This window comes from Phalacrocorax carbo, chromosome 2, assembly GCF_963921805.1.
Source record: "Phalacrocorax carbo chromosome 2, bPhaCar2.1, whole genome shotgun sequence".
Lineage (NCBI taxonomy): Eukaryota > Metazoa > Chordata > Aves > Suliformes > Phalacrocoracidae > Phalacrocorax > Phalacrocorax carbo.
Genome location: NC_087514.1, coordinates 11518033 through 11539233, shown reverse-complemented (window position 1 = coordinate 11539233; position 21201 = coordinate 11518033). Strand labels below are relative to the sequence as shown.

Sequence of the window (21201 nt, the reverse complement as noted above, 5' to 3'; positions counted from 1 at the left end):
GCTGAGCAGATGGACACCAAACAGCATTCATACCCGAGTGGATCATCCATCCTCTGGTTGGTTCTCCTGTGAAGGCATCTCTCAGGCAGGTTCAGCACCTTGTCTGGGCACTACCCACGTGGGGCAACCCCACTGCAGAGAGCTCTGTGTCATCCTCCTGGGATGGATGCTTGTGCGTGCAGGTCTGCGGTGGCTTTGCTTCTACCTGCTTATCTCCCGGCACACTTGCTCAGGGCAAGGCATCGGTGTGCCAAAAGCAGGGAGCCTCTGCTGGCAGCCACCGAATGGTGATGGACTGGGTGCTTCTCTCCACCCTGGCTCCCTCTCTCACTTGCTGTCCCCAGTTTTCTGCTTGCCTCCCTCTGGCTGAGTGGCTGGGGGCTGCCAGTGACCGTCCCTGCAGTGAAGCCTTGCCCCGGCACCTTCTTCTGCTCTTCCACCCTGCTTTTCCCTCCCTCTCTGGCTGCCGGGTTGCTCTAATCGACTTTGGCTCCTGTCCCAGGAACAGCCTCTCAACACACACAAACCAGGAAGGCTAAAATAACACTTTTAAATTGTTAAATAAATAGCAATCGGGCTCTGCTTAAATGGGAAACGCAGCTCAATTTGTTAAATTTGTTAAAGGTTTTTTGTCCTCCCTTGGATGGGGGATTCGGCCAGGCGTGTGTGTGTGTGAAGCGTTTCTTGTAGCTTGTAATCTGTGTGTCATGGCCTCAAGTGGGTAGAGAAGGGTTATGTGACTCTGAGTTACTAAACACTTACCGTAAAAGTGTAGTCATCCTGAACCTCATCCAAAGAGCTTTAGTGGGGTTTTTTTTTTTTTCCTTTTTTTTTTTCACTCTTTCCCTCTCTCCCAGCAGGATGCTGCTGCGTCACTTGCATTCCTCACCCTGTCCGCCTTGTTGGGAAGGCAGAAACCCTCCGAGCCTGGCGGTAACTCTTTCCAGGCTGCCAGCAGTGGTCCAGGCACTTACATCCCGCTCCATTCCCTCTCCAAGAGCTTTGTGCACAGGGCAAGTGCATCCCCTCTCCCCCAGCAAAGGAGCAGCTGCCTGTGCTGGCAGAGGTCATCGGCTTCATGAAACTCAAAACCCACTCGTTTCTCTCTTGCACCTTTTCAGATCTGGAGCAAAAATAGAATAGCAGTTATTGTCGTGTGAGAGAGTGAGGATGGGAAGCTCTGGAGAAGTGTTTGGAGAATAACCAGGGAAAACAGCTGCTGGCAAAGGCCCTGCTGAGTGGGAGCAGGGATTGACTTTGGTACCAAAATGCACGTGTCAGGGTGAGAAACGCATTTCTCGGGAAGGACACAGGGAACTGGCAGCTTCCCAGCACGCACCTCCCTCCTGGGGCGCATCCTGTGGGAACCCAGAGAGGTGGCGCTCCGGCTGGTTGTCTTCTGTGCTTCGGTGCTGAACGGGCTGTCCTTGCCAGTTCCTGCTTTTTATTTTTTCTAACATCTCTCAGAAGATGCTTCCCTTCCCGCCTGCCTACCCAGCCGGGTTTGGTGCATGTTGCTCCGCAGCCCACGTGCAGAATACATTAGCCTGTCTTTCCCAGGCAGCTCCGAAGGTATCCTGAGGCTTGGTCTGTTGGAAAGCAAGATGCTTTCCAAGATTGTGCTGGCAACTGCCTCTCTTGAGGACCAGAAGGCACCCTGCTACATTATTTTAGCAAGGGAGGGATACAGAAATGGCTGTCACGGCTGGGGCAGCAGTCACTGCTGCTGGCAGCGGGACTCTGCGCCGGGGGAGGCTGGGCAAGTGTGTGAGCGGTGAAGCATCTGCACCCTGCAGAGCTGTGTTACCGAGGTTTGGGTTCTGCTGCTCTTTGCAAGTAAAAAAGAGTAACAGCAAGTGGGTTTTTTTTATAGGTCGTTAATTGTACAGTCATCTCTCCCCTGGCTTTCAGATGGACTGTTCCTGGTGCAGAGTGGCTTCTGTGCCGCTCCACGGAGGTGCCAGGGCTCCGTTGCACAGGAGCGAGGTGCAGCCCTGCTGCGTACCAGGGCATCCGCGCTGTCTGTGCACAGCCACAGGGATCCAGCTTTTTGTTTTCTCTGGGTTACACCTTCCCCCTTGCCCCCCCTCACCCGTGGTGGGGTACGTGGGCTGCACCTGGGCTCACCTTCTTCCGTCGCTCCTTGCTGGAGCACCGCACCGTGAGGTGAGTGATGCAGGAGATGCACCGCTACACCTGCACCTGCTGCTCTTTCAGGCTCTTTCAGGCTCCTCTCCATTTGTTTTTTTACACATTGGTTACCCCAACCCACTGTTCTAAGTAGTAGGAACTTGCCTGTGTTTGGGAGACAGTTGTTTCTTATTAACTAGCTGAACTGGGAAAAAAATATCGCTCACTCCTTGTAGTAAGAATTGCACGAGACAAAATTTTACATTTCCTTCTTCAGCTCCCCAAAGCTGTTCACGTAAGGATGAGTTGTGCATCAGAGAGGGGCTTCGCCCTCCTGCAAGAGCTGTCTGTCTGTCTGAATGCGTGATGAGAGGAGAGTAAAACTGCAGTCGTGGCCAGAGTGGGGATACCCAAAATTAACTTCAAAAAGAAAGGAAGGAGTTCTCTGAATACAGCCTGCAAGCCTTTAATTCTTTGTGACAGTGATACCCTGAGCCTGGTTATCTCAAGCATCGCTGTTGCTGCAGTGATGGAAGCAGCTGATTTTGTGTGGAAAGAGGAAGGTTTGATGGAAGGTATAATAATCTCTTTTAGATGTTTTAATTTTCCTCTTTTCATCCCAAACTGTAAATGCAGAGCTTCCTCTACTTTGAACAGGTCTTTTTATGTTGGCCTGCCTTTCAGATTGGGTAGAACCATGTTTCTTCAATATATGAAATGAATCTGGCAGCGTGGTGTTGTACTTCAGACTCCCAAAGAGACGCACAAGCATAAAGCAAGAAGATTCACTGCGTACTAAACTGCTCCAATTATTAAAGAAAATATAATAAAATCCTCTGTGAACATCCTGTTTCAATTCTGCAATAAAGCTCACTGGTCAGTAAATGGTGGATCTCCTGTTCCCATGGAGAAAGGCAGTTGCAGACTTAAGAGCTTGTTGTGGGAAAGGGAAAAAAATAAATCAAAAAGATCCACTCTTGGTCTTGCAAACAAAGGTTGCCTTGGATTGTGGTCACATGTTGCAGTTCAGCTGATCTTGCTCATGCCAAAAGGGGAAAGATTTCTAGTACTTGCCTGAACCCCACTGAACTGGTTTAGGGAATTGGTTAGAAGAAAATTATTCACCTTTTTTTTTTCCCTAGATAGGTTTCTCGTAGACCCAATAGCCCTGCATTGACTCACCACGTCAGGGGGGCCAGGGGGAGCTCGGGCAGGACCATCTTCTTGATTTATGGCCATTATGTGAATTTAACTGTGATTTAAAATTGTGCCATCAGCAAATGGCTTTTGGCTTTTCCCTGTTGAGGATGAAGGAGTCTCTCAGGTACCCAAACCTGCGATGCTGCTGAGCTTCATACCCAGTGGCCAAGTTGCATCAAAAATATTGGGGCAGAAATACCTGAAAGAACATTTGGGAGTTAATTGCAACCCAGGCTCATCATTAGAACTGATAAGTTGGTGTTGCTGGAAACCTCACCCTGCACATGTCTGTATTTGGTGAATACTGTTGGCCAGGTCAGGGGCCTTCCCTCAGGCCACCCCTCTGTCCATGCTGGGGGGAGATGCTCAGGAGACCCTTGTATGCCTGGAGATCATATGAAATTACACAGAATCCACTGCTTTGGCTTCACAGGCTCGGTATTTAGATAGGTATGTATGTTGCATGCATTATACATGGATTTTTGGGGTAAAGCCAGCGTAACAGGTTTAGCTCTCGGTTCCGGGCAGTTTTCTCAGGGCTTAGGGCTTACTTCTAATCTTTATAAAGCCTAGCGGGTCCCTGGGTTTCAGAGGGTATTTTCTCAGAGGGGTACAGTCTCAGCAGAGCAAGGTATTGAAATGCTTTTCAGGATTTTGTCATCTTGCCCATGTGTGTGCTGGGTCTTGCTGGGTCTGGAGGGCTGCCAGGCTCCGGGTCCCCGGGAGCGCCACTGCCCAGCTCAAGCTGGGCTCTTGCCCCTGCGGTACCCCATGTATCTTTAAGTACTGGGGAAAAAGGTCAAGTACTCATAAGACCCCCAGAACTGATTATTTTGAGTGGGTTTGGTGGTTATTTCCACCCCCCTTTTTTTTTAACCTCAACATTATGGCTGCTGAATTAAAAAGAAGGGGTGAAAATGAATTTTTTTTTTAAAGTTTACAGTGAAAAAGCGTATCTCTGTTTCTTGGATGGGGGAGAATGAAATACTTGCCACTTCCCAAGTTTCCTGCACTCCCCTGTGGCATCGCATGCTTCGTTCGCAGCACCTCATACCAGAGATGAAAAGGTTTGGTGCGTGCTTCCTTTGGGGCAATGTGGATTTCTCCTCAAAAGCCTCAGTTCTAGCAACCTGTTTTATAAATGCCTAAAAATGAGGCTTGTACCTTATCTCTTGGGAGATCGTTGAGGGATCCATTTCTCAGAAAGATATTTTATTCAGTCCTTTAATGCCATGCCACTCCCTTCATTCAGATGCCTGGAGTCTTTTATCACGTCTCCTCTTGCTCATTGCTTAGCCAGGTTGGGCATATTTAGTTCTTTTAATCTTTCCTTGTAACTCAACTGTCTTTAATCATCCTTCTTGATGTCAGAGCGTTTGATGCCCACTTTTACAGCAAACAAGCCTAGTTTTGTGTTTTGGTTTTTTTTTTTTTTTTTGGTGTGCATGTGAATCACTTGGGAAAGGTCCCGGGAGAGCAGCCCTAACTGCAGCCAGTTGCGCAGGCTCACGCCTGGATTCCTCAAAAGCTCCCTCGAACATCTCGATGTGGGTGCCGCGGAAAATTTCTGGCTCACCTTGTACACCATTGGACTTGGCACTCTCTGGGATTAATTACCGTGTTTATTTCTTGGATGTGGGCAGCAACATTCCCCCGAAGATGTTTCGTGGGTTGGGTTTCCAGGGGGAGATTTCTCTGGGCACCCTCAGGAGGGTGCAGGTGCTGATGGTGTTTATGGAAAACGGGCCCAGAAAGGTTACTGTAACCTGCATTTCCTTACCATACCCACCAGCAACAAGAGCAAAATAGAGGTTTAATTTCCTTCTACAATCTCAAAATCAAAGCTTGGTGATCAGTTGTTTTTAGGTGCCTGTGCTGCAGGTCAGGGCGATGTTTCTGCATGCTGCCAGGGATGGTGGCCTCCCTTGCTGCTGCTATTGATCCTGCCTTTCCTGAGGAGTTAAATCTGTTTTGCACCCAAAAATAGTAATCCACAACTTCTTAAATTAGTTTGAGTGTAAGGATTGCTGCTAGCTGTTAACAAGCTGAGCACTGCACCCATTTAGGGCAGGGCCTTCAGACTTGGCTATCTGAAGTTGAGGGCCTCCTTTCCTGCATGGAGGTGTTCTGAGTTCCTCTCACGTGCCTTCTGGAAACCTGTTATTTCAGTAGGAGCTGTTTCACTGTTTCTCTGTTTCAGAGAGCCCAGCTCAACTATTTTCTTAAAATAGCCAAATTCAGATGCCAACTAGAAGGGTTTAAGGCACCAGATCTCCAGGTTTGCTGGCTCTGGACCATTGCTGTGCAGTTTGGGGTGGCATCCCTGACGTGGACTTTGAATTACAAAGTGCTTGGCAGGGAGTTAAAGGAGGCCAAAAGCCTGCCTGTCCCTCCCCCACCTCCCGTTCTGCAGGAATTCTTCTCATACTCTCCCAAATTTAGCAGTGCAGATGTGGCTGGGTTAAGTAAGCTGAGTGATGAGGCTATTCTGATGGTAATAAAAGTCCCCTTACCCTGCTCTGCCTCAAGCTTACGCTGCCAGAGTGGCTGTGTGATATATGACTGTGTGATATATGACAAGGAGTCTCATGGCCTGAGAGGAGAGAAGAGAGAGGATGGGGATGGAGATGCTGGGAGAAAACAGACCGCTGGGACCCCTACCCAGCACGGCACTGGGGACCTGAGCAACAGCCTGATGCCCCTCTGACTGTCCTGTGCAGCCCTCAGGCTGTAACGTGGGGTGTCAGCAAGGCCTGGAGGTCACTGCTGGGAAAAGCCCACATCCTCCTGGTGATGCTGCTGGGAACGTTTGGGTCGTGGAGCAGGGATCCGCCGCCTCTACCCCTTTTCCTCACAGCTCTTCGCCAGTCCTGGGTAAGCACCACAAGAAGGGCGTCTCTTCACTGTCCTTAGCTTCCTGACCCTCCTGGCGGTGTTTCCTCCCATTACTCTTTAGGAGTGTTTGAGGGATTGCTTTAGAGCAGACAGTGAACGTCACAGGAGGACCTCATCATGCTCGCTTTGGTGCCCTGTTGCTGGGCTATCTTGGGTGTTCATGGCACAGGCTCTAGGGCTCCATCCCTGATGCTGCTCTGTTTGCTACCACAGAGCACCATGCTGCTGCCTCGGCCGCTCGTGGGGGGCTCCTATTCCTTCCCCAATTTATATATATATTTAAATAGATTATATATATATAAAAATATACATATGAATATTTAAATAAATGTATAAGCTGCTATTTATATATAATTGCTTTCCAGTGCAGCCTCATTTTGAAGAACTAAGGAAATTAGGCTTTTCAGTTGGAGGGAGGGGACAAGGTTGGGCTTGCTGACATTTCTTTTGTTGTAATGTCATATAGGTCTCATTTGACTGCAAAAAGGAGAGAGGAGGAGCGTGTGGAAGGGAGGTCAGATCCTGCCAGGGTTTCCTGGGAAATGAGGTGAGTGGTGATGGCTTTCAGCACTTGTAAGCCTGGAGATACAAGCCCTCCTGGGCTTCCCTGCACCCCCTGGGTGAGACCACTTCTGTTGAACCTCCAGGCTTTGTTTTTGTTATGGATTTCCCTGTATTTTGCCTCTTCAGGGCTGAGGGGATGATTTTAGACTGCTGATGTGCTCAGGCGTCTCAGAAGTAGAACCCATGAGTCTGTCTCGAGTATGCTGAGGTCTGTGCATCACGCAGGCTGTATTTCTGGCTGTATTTGGGGTTCACAGCAGGGAACTTTGCTTCTCTAGATTTAGAGACCTCTGCTGCAATTACCTGCAACTGAACCAGTCCCCTGCCTCCTTTTACAGTTGCTGGAGGGAAATAGATATTTTTAGGAAGCGCCTGACCCTGACCTGCTGTAGGCATCTGCATGGTATGAATCATTCCCTACAATACCTGCTTCTCTGCACTGACAGTGTAGCCAGGACGGCTTGTTTGGATATAGGGTCTGCAACGTATGTGTAATGTCTGCACCCTGCGTAGGAGGACTGGAGTTCAGGGTGCTTACTGGTGGCTTGGGGTGTCCAAACCCATTGGATGAAAGCTTGGGCCTCTCCTAAGCTGCCCTTAAATTTTCTTCAATGTTTGGACACAGCCTAAATCTGTGAGCTACTTGTCTGAGCCTGCTCTCAGCGTTTATACACCCTGACTGGCAGCGTAAGTACATTCCTGAAGCATAGGGTATCATCACCAAGGCAGTTTCAGTCCAACTGGGTCATCTCATGCTGGCTGTAGCAGTCCCAGTGGGGACCAGCAAGACAACTCCAGCCCCAGGAGCCGTTGCATAGAGAGCCTGGGGAGGCTGCTGGGGCTGCCCACGAACCTCCTGGAGCCACTCTGGCTTTGCAAGTAATGTGGCTTGTGGCTTTTCAGCCACGGGAAGGTTTGGAGTGAAGCTTACCCTGTCCCTGTGGGAGACTGACACCTGTAGCGGGAGCATCTGCATCCCAGTAACTTGGCTACTGTGCAGCAGCCCACAGGTGTGGTAATGTGAAGAGCCGAGACCTGCTATGTTGATTAGCATCGCCCTTGAGAGCTTTTGTGCACTTTGCTGCATCTCCTGTGCAGGGGAAATTCCCCTCCAGATATCTGTCTGGCTTTGCTGGCCCACCTCCTCCACTTCACCTCCTCATCATACGCTTTAGTTTTTGAGGGACAGGAACGTTGTTTTCTGCAGACTGCTCAGCCTGTGCTGGCTAGTTCATAGTGTGGTGTGGATAAATATCCAGTAGAAAAGGTTAAAACTTAGGTGTACAAGCTGTTGCGCCTAAGCAGCTGCAAGCCTGGAGGATTTTTGATATGCTTGTTTTTGCTGATGCCCTCATTATGCTCTCTGAGGTGCAGCCCGTTGCCCTGTATTAAGAAAGATGGATTGATGTTGGTAGTGCATCCTCAAGATTGTCACCTTAAATCAAGGAACAAATATCATTCGCTGCAGTATATCACTCCTGTTCAGTTTTAAGTGGACAAAGAAAATGCGCATGTGTTTGTTATATACAGGGTTTCTTCTGCAGTTTAGTTTACTGTTAGGTTTTCTGTGTTACTCATTGGAGTATTTTCACTGCAGCCCTGGAGAGAGGAAACACTCCTTTTTATAGTGAGGGAAACACTGTTATGGTGACACTGAGTGGTGACTGCCCTTTGCCTGAGTCCTGGCCACGTCCAGATGGGGGACACATGTGTCTTCCGCCTTCCATCTGTCTACCTTGGGGATGAGAAGATATTGCAGGGACTCATGGTGCTCTTGGGTTCTATGCTTGCTTCTGCCACTGGCCTCTTTGCTCTTAGGACATGCCTCGATTCTCCATCCAGGGAATAGGGATAAACTGAGCCTTTGGAGTTGTGGTGATGATTATGTTAAGGGCAAGCGATATAACAGAAGATCCTGTGCTGTGTCTAGGCAGGGGTGATGCTTTCTGCAGTATCAGTGGTTCCCAGCGAAGAGCCTCTTTTTCACTTGGAGTCTGGCCATCTGGCTGCCTTTTCCGCAATAACGTTCACTCCAGCTGGCTTCCCTTCTCCATGCCTCCTTTTTTGGAAGGATCTTTGTGCCAGGCTGACACCTCAGACAGCAAGAGAGTTCAGGGCTTAGAGATGCGGAGCCACCGAGCCCATGACGTGATAGGAGGCTTTTTGATTTCCTTGGGTTTGGTTTGCTGGGGTGCTTTGGGATTCTGGCATGCATTAAGCAGAAGAATGTGCTCATTTCTATCTTGACCAAAATAAAATGAGCAGCCTGCCTGAAATGGGGAAGGTTTTGCAAGTCTCAGTGACACCAGCTAAATATTGGGAAAGGGTGTGAATTGGGAGTGGGTGGAGATGGAGGTTTGTTATCTGCTTCCCAGCAGCTAAAAGCAGGTGTTCAGTCAACTGGGAGTTGCCCTAAAGGCAGAGAATACGGATGCAAATGACCTGTGAAACATAAAAGCAACCATCCGAATGCCCCTTTCTGTCAGTAACAAAGTTTTACTCCACCCTGAGTGATTTGCATGATGCAAGTTGATCAGTTCTCAGAAAAGGCAGTTGGGTCCAACATGACTAGACGACTCTGTCGAGCCTAAGGATCTTGTAAAGAGGCAAAAACGGCAAAGCCCGGAGGCCAGGCCGGGAGATCCATGTTGCTAAAGAAATGTGAAAGGGTGGGCTGTGAGCAGGGTGCTCAGGCACCAGCAGCGTCTTTGGCAGCAAGTAATTGCGAACGGTGGCTAGTTGGCACTTGTGAGGTCCCTGCAGTGAACCTTCCTCCAGGTTTCGCAGTAGTTCAGCTAAATAAATCAGTGCTGATCCCCAATATAGGATTGTGTGTAACAGCTTAAAACCTTCTTTGATTAATGCAGTCTGAGTGTTGGGTTGCTGAGCTGCTGCCCATTAGACTGTTGCAAGTACAACATTAGACCAGTTAGTTTAAACCTACCTGGAAGGGCTTTCAGGCTGTGCTTCGCGTCATGTCTGATGTAGGTGCAGCACACAAACCTAACCAGTTGCCGCAGCTCAAGTGGTAACTGATTAAGCAATAGCATCCCTTAGCCTGAAACCGTTGCAGATTTAGGACCCTTCTTGACCAGTGTGGCGATGCTGAGTGTGGTGGGGAGCAGTGCTGAGCTGTCGCTCTTCCCGTGCTGCCCCACAATTCTGCTACAGCCAAATTTTACACCTAACTGGGGTTTTCAATGAAGTTAATATTTTTTGCTGTGATTTGGAGCTGCACACGTGTCCCTTCGGGCACTGTCAGCTCAGCCGTGGCCGCAGGTGGCTGGTCCCACCCGTCATCTCTCGCCTGTGCTCTCCTGCGGTGCAACATGTCCTGCTTCAGTTCACTGATAGTTTCACTGATTTTCCCGGCATTAATGAGCACTTCCTCAGCACCCCCAAAGCCGAGATGCTGGCTTTTTCACCACAAGGGTTAAATGTTTTTTTTTTTTTATTTTGTGGCTGCTCCTCCCCCTTTCTGATTTCACTTGATATGTGCAGGATGTGATGATACAATCCATTTGAGCTGTCTCTTATCTCGGGCTATTTTACTTTAATAATTTACTTTAGCTGTGTGGGGCGATGAGTGTGTGCATGGATGCCTGGGCGGGGGAGGTGGGGAGGGAGCAGCAGGCTGGGCAGCCCCACACGCTCTGCAGCCTCCATCCTCACTCCTATGGGCACCCAGAACTTTGATCAAAGGTTTTGAGGCGTTACATCCTCCCAGAACTGTTGCTATAAATCTGGAACAAATAAATGGTGATGTTGTTCAGGCTGGTCTTCTCTCAGCTCCTTGCATTTTCCTCTTCAGGATTCAGCTGCTCCTCGTCAGCAGCTCCCAGCATCATCTGGGCCAGACGGCGACTTGCCACGTTCAGTGGTTGCACGTGTCCATGCCTAGAGAGAGCACGGGATCGGTACAGATTTGTACAGTCTCCTTTGCAAATCGCAGGGTGTGTATGGCTGAGTGGGTCTTGTGTGTTTGTGGGGGGTGTCCAGTAGCAAACTGCATATATTTACTTAAACCAGGTGTTTTCTGGTCCTTTTTTTTTTTTTTTTAGGTTTTGCATCAATGAGAGTTGTTCAGTTCTGCTGCTTCCCATTAAAGTTAATGGTGTCTATGGATGGTTAAATCACAGGCATATAAAAAGCTGTTCATAGGGTGGTTTGCATCATCTGTATGTTTTTCTTGAGTGTCTTCCCACCCGCTCCATGCCTTTGCCTTCCTCACCATGCACAGAGCTGCCCTGATTTTGGTGTCACCCCAGGGCAAGCCTGGGGATGTAACAAAGGGAGTTGAGGGAGATCATCCAGATGTAGTCCATGGTGGGGACCTGAGGGGAGCAAAACTGCGGGGGAGGCAGGGAAGTCCCGGGGGAGCAACCTGGCCATCAGTATCTCCTACAGCACAAGAGGATCCAAGGGAAAGCCCCGGAAATGCTGGCCAGGAGGGACCGCCAGAGGTCTTCAGTGCCACCAGCACTGGAGGGAGGGCAGCCAGCACCTCCAGGGATGGAGATGTCCTCACCTCTCCAGGTGATCCCTTTCAGCACTGTACTACTGAAAGCTTGTAGGAAAGCTTTCCCCCGTGTCCTACACGATCGTCCCGGGCCACAACTTGTGGATGTTGCCCTTTGTTATATAGTCTACTCTCTTGGCTGCGATGGGGTGGATGTTGGAGGATTTGGGAGAAGGCAGAGAGAGGTCTTCTCTGGGCCACTTGTGGGCAACAAGTGATGGCATGGGTGGGCAGCAAATGCATGTGCAGTGTGTCCTGCAGAGACGTCTTCTTCAGATGTTGTCCTTGTGGGGATGTTTGTCCTTAATAAATTTGACCCCTTTGCAGAAAACTGTATTAATTTTCTGAATTACGAAGCTGTGTATGGAAAACCAATATGGAGTAAAGGGGGCCAAGAAGGATTAATTATTTTACCAGGGGTGTATTCTGTTAATCCCCAAGCGCTCTGAGGGTAATGTTTCTTAATGATAACCCTGAGTCATAACTGCCTGCTCTATTGCAATGTGCAGCCCAGATCACTATTGGCTTGGAGAAGGTGGCATGCTGGCTGGAGCCAAGAGGCTGGAGGGGTCCATGTTGATGGGACTGGAGGGTGCAGGGAGCCAACATACCTTCATGGAAGGAGAGATTAAAAACTGATGTCAAAACACACAAACCGAACTGCCAAACAGCTGCATGTGTTGGGCTTAGATCTTTTTTCTCTTGTTCAAGTGTGTTTGTCTGAATTTGTCTACTGGATTCCCAAAACAAGAGGACCTGAGAGGTCTTTAGCAGCAATAGATGGAGGAAAGGGGCACCTTTGTGAGAGGGGGTGTTTTGCCCCAGGCAGGCACGCTGGGGAGCTGCTTACTCAGAACGAGATGGGGGGTGGTTTCCCATCTTGTCGTTCCTTGTGGTCACAACAGGGAGAGCTGATGTTCCTGCCAATTGGCAGTCCGTAGTGACATGCCAGGAATACCTCCTTACTGGGTTGCATCCTTGTATGTGGGAAGGCATCAGATATAGATTGTGATGGGGATTAACTCATTAGGCCTTGCTGTATAGATAATGCTTTACAAATTATCTTTTCCTGGGCAGATTTCCTATCCAGGCATAGTCCCAAAGAGCATAAAGTGGATTGTTCTGGCTACTCTATGTTACTCCCAAATGTGTTGGTATCTTGGATAAACAGCAGAAGCTGCAGCCCTTCCCTGTGCTCTTGCTTGTGGGGAATGCTGCTGGTGTGGGCAGAGTTGCTGGACAGTTGAGCAGAACCAGCTGGGAATGGGCAGAATGGGCATTCCTCATGTCCGACTGCTGGGAAGTCGTGTACCACATAGGTTACCTGGGAAGAGATGTCTTGGTGTGGGGGAAAATGGATTCTCTTGCTGAACTGAATTTTCATATTTCTGTAACAGTTGTGCCAAAAAAGAAAAAAAATATCTTGATGTTTCATGGGATTCATTTTTTGTGTTTTCTGAGAGCACAAATGAAGGCTTTTAAAGCAATTTCATTTTCCAAAGGGGCAAGAGCCCAAGCTTGAGCGTGGGGCAGCCCGGTCCTGATGTGGCCACAACTTCCCATGTGACCTCGGACAGGCCTCACATCTGGACCAGAAGTGTCCAAAAGGATGACTTGGCAGCCAACATGCTGGCCACTTGGAGATGTTGGACCGACATGACCGTGCCAGTTGGGGCTGGTATTTGGTGGACTTTACAGCTCCTGAATGGCTGTGGGTAGGACTCAGGTGAGGTTAAGTGAGACGTCGAAAGAAACCTGATCTCTAATATAAGCTCCACCTACATTCAGTGAGAAGAGGGGGAACAAATGATGCTTTGGAGCAGCCTGTTCTTCCATGGACCATGGAAAGGTTCCAGACAGTTGGCTTACATTAGATGCCTAACTTCTAGACAGCTAAGGTTTCGGAGTGAGCAGTCCCACCTTTTAATTTTTTGATGTCTGTGTTGCTTGTATGAAAAATGAGTTTAATGTTAAGTCCTTGTTTCCCTGAAACAGAGGATAAATATAAAATTTGGAGCTGTTGCCTGGCTACAGCAGTGGATGGGTGACTGCATTTGGGGTAGAAGGCTGATTTTGGCCATGGGCAGCATCTTTGAAACTGCCAGCATGCCAGGGGTTAATGACCACACTTGGGTTTCTTCTAATGAACTGATTCGTTAAGGCTTTGAAAGCAATTTTACTGCCACACGCCACCACAAACCTCTTTATTTAAGATGTTCCTTTCATGAAGCTTCAAATAGCACTCACATCGGACAGAAATCAAAATCTCCAGGAGAGATTAAGACAATTTCGCTTGAGGTTTCTGTTGTGGTCGCTTGCAGGGGAAAAAAAAGAGGGTAAGATAACCAAGGTCAGCACCTCACTTCAAGCTGCTAGTAGAGCTCCTCCACAGGAGAGAGGGATTGAGTTACCCTTCGCCTGTAATTCATCCCTTGTGCCCACAACCTAATAGTCCAGTAAAACGTCAGCAAAAAGGATGGGAAACTTAGGAAAACTTTTTTCTGTAAGCTGAGCTGGGCAAATGATGCTCAGAGCCGCATGTCTTGGGTGCGGATTTCTCTTCAGAAAGTGCTGGGAGGGATTTTACCCAAGGTTTTGCAATAAGAGTCCTGACGTCCATAAAGCATGGAGCAGAGCATGGTTCTTTCAGATGGGCTGTGCTTGCCCCTCGTGCTAACAATTTTGGGGGGCAGTGATTCTGATTATGTTTTGCATTTATTATTGCTCAATAGAAGCATTGTCTTTATTTGAATTTGATTAATTGTTGTTTAATATTGTAGTGTGCTTTATTACAGATGAGTACCACCTTGTATTTATCAGTCTCACCTTTCCAGAGGAGCTGTTAAATGCTTCCCAGTCCTGGGATGCTCATGTGCCCCCTTTGATGCCCTTGGGCACATTATTCAGTTGCGATAAAAACCCTCCGACCCATTTTTGTTCATTTTCAGCCTTGCTTTGCACCGTAACTTGATTTTTATGGAGTAATTGAGCTACTCTTGTCTATTTTATATGCATTTGACATTATTGACATTTTTGCCATATCTGGGTTAAGTTTCAAGGATGGCATCCTGGCACTCCCTGCCAACGTTACTTGTTATCTAGTTAATGTTGGTCTAGCCTTCAAGGAATGGATTTCAAAAAGTTATTTCTGAGGTTTTGCTGATTTTTGCCATGTCAGGGCTGTGTGATTTTAAGAAAATTGCATTTCAGCAGCAGGCTGATTAGACAGCCAAGGAAATAATCTGTGTCAAGGAAATAATTTGCTGCAGCACCCAAATGCATACAATCCTTGTTTTTTCCTGGGATATCTCCCATGGACCTTCTGGCTGATTTTTCTCTCATGAGATCTGACTTGATCGTCGTCTGTTGTGGTATGTGGGGCTCCAAGCCAAGAATATCCACTGTTTTTGACATGTGATCATTACTGTTCCAAATAGGCTTTTTTTCCATGATTTTGCCGCTTCTCTAATAAGCTAATTTTATCCCTGCTTTGGCATCTGTACTCCTTGGTGTTATTTTGGTGTGTACTATATATATCTTATATATAGCTCTGTGCGTGTATGCGTTACTGTATGTGATTTACATACAGCCTGTCTTGCCTGCGCTGTCACGAGGAAATCATACTCACTTTTGTGGTGGGATCTCAGGTCACATGTGTTGGGTCCAACCAGTCCATTGCCAGACCTCTCTGAGAGCTGTCCCACTTTGCTTCCCTTCATCCCCAAATAAGACCAGTGCTCCACTCAGGCAAGAGGAGACATGAACCACCCAGTGGCATTTCAGTTGCCTGTAGGTGAGGAGTGCGTGGGCTTTGTAGCTGCTAGGTAGAAGCCCCCAGAGCTCTGAGTAACAGATGCTCGTCAGCTCCACGTGTGCAAATGGGCATGGGTCCGCAAACGAGGTCAAAGCATATATGGGGAAAATGGCTTTACAAATTGGGATAAAACTGCCCTGAAAGAAGAGGGGAAACATGCTGGATTGTGAGCAGGATGCCTGCAGCCTCATGGGCGTGGATGAAGGCTGGAGGCAGCAGCTGGGGCAGAGGTGGAATGTGTGGTGGTGGGTGGAGGAGAAGGTCATGGGGAAGAACTCTACACTGTGTGGGAAACAAACAGAAAATCTTGATTTGGATACAGAGATCATTAATAGGGGCAAGCTGGTTCCTGCGTTGTTTCTTATACACCTGTCATGGCTTTGGCTGGGATAGAGTTAATTTTCTTCACCGTAGCTGGTACAGTGCTGTGTTTTGGACTTAGTATGAAAATAATATTGATAACACATGGATGTTTTAGTTGGTGCTGGGTAGTGCTTACACTAGTCAAGGACTTTTCTAGCTTCCCATGCTCTGCCAGGTGCACAAGAAGCCGGGAGGGGAGGGGGCACAGCCAAGAGACCTGATCCAAACTGGCCAAAGGGATATTCCATACCATGTAACTTCATGCTCAGTATATTATCTGGGGGGAGCTGGCTGGGGGGGAAGCAACTGCAGCTACTTTGCTTTCTTAGTGTTCCTGCTAGGGTTCACGCTAGGTGCATGAACTTAAGAACAGGGTAGAAGGACTCCGACAAAGCCAACATGCTTTGGGAGCAGAAGAGGAGCTGGAGTTAACCACGGGTCGAGTCACAGAGGAAAAGAGGAGCCTCGTGGTCAACTCCAACCTGAAGGAGCTCATGCAACAAGATGCCTACTTAATGCACAAATCTTTTGGTCCTGCTTGGAAGAGGATGCTCTCCTTGAATGGACACTCATGGCATTTATTATGGTGGCATCTCTTTAAGGCCTCTGCATGGTCGTGATGGCATCTACCAAGGAGATGGAGACCTGTTCTGTTGTGACTCTGTCAGTTTTACATATTTGCCTAATGTGAATCACAGTCCAGCTAAATTGTGATGGGCTTTGTTGTAGGCAAGTAAAGGTTTCCAAGAAGCTCTAGAGTTTCTAGATTGATGACTGAAATGGGTGCATAAAAATGTGTGTGGTATGGAGTGGAAAGGATGGTTTGTTCCTCTGAGACAGTTGGGTTTTGCTAGGGGTAGTATATGAGACTGAAGTTATTAGAGGTAAATGTGCCATGTACCTTCACTGCGAGCTTTGAGGTTGTCAGCTGAGGCAGGTGTTACACCAGAGCAGGGTATGGCCACCTCCAACAAGGGTCTTGGTAGGTCTGGTATGACAGGGCAGTCTGTAAACTGGATTTCAGCTTGATTTTACATCAGATTGCTGGGCTGTAGGAAGAGGCAGCTCTTGGTCTAAGGAGCACTGCAGCTTGCCACCCGCAGGGCTGTGACTCTGATCACCACTGGTGGTCCTCCATCCTCTCTGCTGCGGTTGTTACTGGTGGCTGGATCAAAAATAACATTTTTCTGCAAAAGAGGAGACCTTACAGTTTGATAGAGGCCACAAAGGTGTTAAAACATTGAGCCTGAGTTTGTCACTAAATATCATCTTCAGTTGGCGAGAGCTCTGACGATGGAAAGGTTTTGGCAGTGTGAAGGAGGAAGAACACTTAACATGATTAGTTTAATATTCACTCAAGCTATAGGGAGTTTAGGACAGGTTGGTGAGTGTATTGGCATGAGCAAGCCTCCTGAAATCGGTGTGGGTCGCATCAGCCAAAGGGGGTTTTCCCAGGTTGGACCATAGGTTCTCTAAGCGAGGCAGGCTGAATGTCACTGTAGCTGCCTCTGCAAGAAGGCTCTGGCTGACACTGTGGTAACAGCACTTGAAAATATGTATTATTCCCTTTACAGGTGAAGCTAGAACAAGAAAAATGTCTTGTGTCAACCTGGCCTTTGAAATACAAATGAGTAAGACCAACCTCACTTGTAAATGTCATGGTGTGCTTTGTGCGCTTGGTAATGTGCTTGCTTTTCTTTCCTGGTTAATGCATTTTCAGGCTTTTGCTTCAAGTGGTGCTTTGACAAAAGGGAAAGAAGAGAGTCCTGCTCCAGGGCTGTTTCGCCACTGGTGAGCTGCAGTGACCCTGGGTCAGCCTGAAACTGTCAGCTCAGGCTTTGTGCTCCTGTGAAAGTCCAGCTGGTGGTGGAAGTACCTGCAGCCTCCTTTTCTTAAGTTGTCAAATCTAGGGGAACGGAGCACAAAGGGGCACTGTGCAACTCTGGCTTGACAGCCTGGGCTTTTTCTTTATGCTGTAAGTCTTGTTTAGGGTCTTTTTGTGCCCGTCCGTCAGGTAGTGTGTGCTTACTTGCAGAAACCCATTCCTCCAGTCCTAAGGATGAGTTACGCTGTACTGGACCACCAGCGAGCGGCCACGCCTGGCCAGCTGGGCAAGCTTGCTGCAAGCCAAAGCGCCGTGCTTGCCGAATCACCTTTGGCGTCAGCTTTATACTGCCTTTTGCATGATGCAGTTTTGGGTTTTGCACTAATCCATGCAGCTTCTTTGTGGACTTCTTCCCCTCAAAACTGAATCACGAGGCACTTACAGAGCCAAGACTGGAATAGGATACGTTGTTTCTGCAGTGAAGCCAGTTACGGAAACTAATTGTGTTATTTTGGGTTATACCATGATGGGCTGACTGGTTTTGATGATGTTTCTGTTCTGTCTGTGATTAACCTGATGGTGACAATTAAAAAAAAAATAAATTAAAAGTGAATAAAAACCTCAGAGTGATACTTCGGATGCCAGAGGATGTTCATCCTCAAAATGTAATTGTTTTAAACTAATTTGATAATTAGTTCAAGCCAGCTTTACAGACTCCTGTGTGAGCAATGGACATTTCTGTGGAGTTAATCAGAAAGAACTGCAGTTTCTTTTACCATGAGCAAAAATAGCTCTCAGACGGAGGACAATGTGTAACAGCAATGACTGGATCTGTTGACTTACCCAGAAATATGCAGCCAGTTAAAAAAAAAAAAAAAAGAAAGAATAATCATCTGGAAATATCTCACAGGCCTCTGAATCTGCGCTGAAAATTGCTCTGGAGCTTTCCTTGCAGTTGGTGAATAAAGCTGTTGAGAGGAGTAGTGGGAGTGCAGCAGTGCGGTACCTGTGTGTTCAGGTGGACCAGAGAAGTGCTTGCCCTCGTCATCTCCCGCTGTGCCCCTCTGCAAGGGCTGGGCTGCTGAGCATCCCAGACTGGACTTAACCCCCGTGCCTTTTTGGTTCAGTCTGAGAGGGGAGGAAAGAAGCCTGTGGACAAAAAGTAGAATCCTGCACCGATTTTTTTGGCTGATGAGTTTTGCCAGACCAGAGCTGTTTTCTGATCATGGGACTCATCCGTCCCATCTGGGATACTGCAGGGCTGCAGTTCAAACACACATGGCCAGCACTGCACAGTGGGTAGATGAAGCGACTCGGCTGGCACAGGGGTGGCGGGGTGCTCCAGTGAAGGGCTTCCCAGGATATCCCATCAAACCTGCATTATCCAGCATTCGAGGTCTGGAAGATGGACTGTGCTTTCCCCACATCCATGCCCATCTGATGGCAGGTGAGGGCTGGGAGCTGGGATGTGCTTCCCCTTCTCTGCCATGCTCAAGGGGAGCACTGTGCCCCGCCTCCACCCCAAGCCGGGGCTGTTTCTCCAGAGGATGCATTGCTAATCCAAACCATGTGGGTTTGGAAGGATACTGGGGTACTATATGGTGTGGAGGGGACAGGCATCATATGCATCCTTTCTGGCTGGTTAATATGCTAGCTTGCAGTGAATTTTTTCCCCCCTCCCTTTGTTTTCAGCATTTTAGTTAAAAAACATAAACAGCCTGGTGTTGTGTAACAGGCTGCCAGGGATATTACTCATCCCCACGATGCTCAGCCATGGAGAATACATGCAGGAGCTGAAGCTTCAGCCCTGCGCCTGGGTGCCGCTCCATGCGTGGCCGTGAGTTAAAAATTTGTGGCAGGAGCCTTCCCAGACCAAAACGGGTTTCGCCTTCCTGGGATGAGCTCAGCTTTTTTTACAACACTCCACTTACATGGGCTGATGTCTTTCCAGGAGCCTGGAGTCAGGATAAAGACCCACAGCCAGAGCATCTGCTGGAGCTCCCTGGATGAAGCGCTGAGGCTGCTGCTCCCTGGGCAGGAGCCCACCAGGCAGTTTGCCCATAAACTGCCAGTATTTAGTATGGTAAAAGAGGGGTTTATAAAAGGGTTTCATGGCGGCAGAGCTGTGCCAGTTTACTCGCTGCGTTCATAAAATAGTGTTGTTATTTGAAGGAAGGTGCTGAAATATTCCCTGTAGCCCCTTGCAAACAGCTGGTGCGATCGGTGAAGATTTACTGTCCACTCTCTCCGTTTCTCTTTCTGTTTCCTGTCCACGTCTGTTGATAATTTCAAGTCTTTCTGCTTCGTGTTTCTTTAACTTTTTGTTCACTTAAAAACTTCCATGGTGTGCTGTTAACTTTATTGAATTTAAATGCTTTTGCCTTTGCTGTGTTGAGTGGTGCATGCTGGTTGGATCATTGATGTTATCTCAGGTTTCCCCATGTCTTCCTGCAGGCTGCTTTTGATTTCAAAGATATATTTGTTGAAAAAAGGAAGATTTCCACAGAAACGCCCATTACACCTCCAACACTTTCAGCACAACTCCTGTTGAGCATCTATCCTGTTTTACCGTAGCAATTAAAAGCTGATTAAAGGAGCAGGAATCCTGATTTCAGCCATTTTTATTGCACATGTGTGGCTTTGCATGCACGCTACTTTTGTAGTTGTATGTCCAGCAGACTGGTTGATGATGGTTGCAGGCACTTTCGGGCATGCACACGAGCCTGCAGCATCGCTGCCTGTTGTGGGCACCACAGAGGCAAGCATCGAAGCAGCGGCCCCCTGGGGGGACCAGCAGCAGTGGCTGGGAGGTTTGGAGAGGCTCTACAGGGGAAATGTATGCTTTGCCTGGCTGAGCCCCCTCCTTTGGAAACTGGGAATAGATCCAAATTTACCACTTGCTGCACCTTTTCTCCCTGTGCGACCTCTCCTCTCTTATCCCAGACTGCTTTCCGTTTCCCAGCCCTGCAGCTGATGTGGGCTGGGTAGGAGCATCATGGGCTTCTGCGCAACACATTGGCCTTGTGCTACCATGCTGACTTTCCTCAGTGATACCCTGAGGGATACAGATAGCGATAGATCCCCGCTTTCAGCTAGTGATACCCCCTCTCAGCCCAACTCTCCTTCACTGGCTGTGTTGCCCACCCTGCACAGCCCACTCTGCTGGCCAGCAGAGTCCTTCAAAGCCCGAGCATCACCTCATCCAGGTAGAAGCTCTTTTGGACATGAACTTGCACATGAAGGTTGGTTGAAGTTAGGTCCAAAGCTTTTCCAAACTGTCGTGTTTGGAAGGCATTCCTGCTTTGAGGAAGCTTCAGGGAGTCACAGCTTGAAAGCTCCCACTGTAGGCAAGGTCAACAAGTATTGAGTGGGTGGTGTGCAGGGGCTGCCAGTGCTGCCAGCAGAGGCTCCCTGGCTGAGGTGTCACCCCAAAGGTGGCTGGAGTGAGTGACCTCCAGCATCTCCTCCCTTACACATGGGGGCTTGGTGGCTCTTCACGTGCTGCTCTCTGAAATGCTGGGGGCTGTGCCAGTGAGAGGGTTTGCAGAGATGCCCCATGTGCATTGTTGTGTTCAGAGACAAGCGATGCTTTTTCAGGTGGGTGAAGCAGTAAACAGGTCTACTGTGACCCCACTGAAATAATTTCCAAAGAAAATTCTATTTGAAAAAATAATATTAAAAAAAGGAAAATACAAATGAAATGTTGAAGTGTTTTGAGATCTTGCAGCTGCTCCTGCCTGGGGATGAGCCTCCGGCATTTTGCAGTGCCTACGGGAAAGGGAGCTGGGGAGAGGCGGAGTTCGAATGGGTCCAAGTCCAGAGAAGGACACTGAGATAGAAGAGTTATCCTTGGGAAAGGTGGGTGTAAAACCATTTGGTGAAAAAGCAAGA

At 48.3% G+C, this 21201-nt stretch overlaps 1 long non-coding RNA gene across 3 annotated transcripts in view; it reads left to right on the top strand.

Moving 5' to 3' along the window:
• LOC135311848 (uncharacterized) overlaps positions 1 to 21201 on the top strand; it is a 159760-nt gene that overhangs the window by 57347 nt on the left and 81212 nt on the right. For 2 of the 3 annotated variants that reach the window (XR_010371378.1, XR_010371379.1), the window contains exon 3: positions 6692 to 6772. This is a non-coding gene — a long non-coding RNA (uncharacterized LOC135311848). Of the gene's footprint in view, positions 1 to 6691; positions 6773 to 19261; positions 19394 to 21201 lie in introns of all 3 variants that reach the window. The other variant, XR_010371377.1, reaches the window with a different exon arrangement.